Here is a 1,709-nt window from a genome sequence, read left to right as displayed (position 1 = left end):
AGAAATCCGGTATTTAGCGTTCACACGAGGAAATGCGCGTAGCAAGAAATCCGGTATTTCTCAAGCACGGCAAATTATTCGGGGTCTGGGAAGCCTCGTATTTACATGAAATACCAGATCTGTTTAGATACCGTATTTCTTGGACCGCGCATTTTGCCTCGTGTGAACGCTAAATACCGGATTTCTTGCTACGTGTGAACGCGGCTTATCATAGAAACGCCGTGCTACGAGGCATCGTCGCTTGGAATAAAATAGTTTTCATCAGGAAGGGAATCAGCCCGCTACAAGATTAATTCTGTATATAAAACGATGAAAGGCTATATATATAATATATATAATATAAAAGGCATATAACTTCACAGCCGCCTCGGGCTCATGCATGCCTCACTCGGCATTGCTTTCCACGAGTGTATTCTCTGTACAATAGCTGTGCACATCCTGCTACGGCGAGAGCGACATAGCTGTGATTAATGTATTTTTTACCCATTAGCTATAGAATCTGTTCTGCTACATGCCGTAACATCGCCTTTCACGATTGTATTCTTCATCTAATTAGCTGCACATCTGTTCACTAATGGTTTCATGCAGCAGCATCTACGCAGAGCGTTTCTGTGTGCGTTGCTGATCTATAATTAGCCACAATATACTCAGCGCTCTTTCGTCTGTCGGTCAGATATCATCAGAATATTTTTTACAATACTCTCCCCGTAGCAGCGCCAGAGTAGGTTCATTTATACTCCGAACAGATTTTACAATATTTGATCCTACATCAAACTAGTCCGGACCAGCTATTGGCCGGACGTATTGGCAGCTGCCTGCATATATCTAATAATGGGGAATTTTTTCCCCATTAGTTTGTGATTCGATGCGAAGAAGCGAAGACTAGCGATGAGCAATAAGTTACAAAATCTTGTTTGATATTGACTATCATTCGTGTCGCTTTCCCCTACAGTCAATACGCTTTGAAATCTTGTTTGATATTGACTAGCAGTCGTGTTGTTTTCCGCTACAGGCAGAGCATCCCACGACGCCACCGCCATCGCAACGTTTACCACGCATCAACGCCACCCCAGAGGAACAGCAGTGGCGGCCATCTTAGATATCGTAGGTTGTGTTGACGTTGCGCGGGATGACAATATGGCAGCGAGTCTAAGGATTGCGAGAATGAGACAACGAGACTGACTGATTGCGATGCCTATTATATCTCACGCACTCCCTCACATCGTTTCACGTACAGTTGAATCCGACCGCAGCGATAGATAGATAAACGACTGATTCTAATTATTCGCGGCTAATTAATGTGCATCGTAGTTAGTGGGAAATGATTCTAACACCACCAGGGTTGGCACGATGAACAGCGATAGATAGATAGGTAGATAGAAATAGATAGAGAGAGAGAGAGAGAGAGAGAGAGAGAGAGAGCAAGCGAGAGCGAGAGAGACAGAGAGACAGAGAGAGACATAGAGAGATAGAGAGAGAGAGCGCGCGCGAGAGAGAGATAGAGAGAAAGAGAGCGCAAGAGAGACGCACATAGAGAGAGAGCGAGTGCGAGCGAGAGAGACACCCGCGCGCCGCTCTCAATCAACCATGCTCGAACTCCACGACTCAAACGCCACCGCCGTCGCCGCCGCCGCCGCGAACACAACGCCCGGCTTCACCAGCGCCCCTAGCGGCGGCTATGACGACCACGGCGAGGCGAGCGACGGCCG

The sequence above is a fragment of the Priapulus caudatus genome, unplaced genomic scaffold (assembly GCF_000485595.1).
Source record: "Priapulus caudatus unplaced genomic scaffold, Priapulus_caudatus-5.0.1 Scaffold949, whole genome shotgun sequence".
Lineage (NCBI taxonomy): Eukaryota > Metazoa > Priapulida > Priapulimorpha > Priapulimorphida > Priapulidae > Priapulus > Priapulus caudatus.
Note: the sequence above shows the minus strand (reverse complement) of the source record.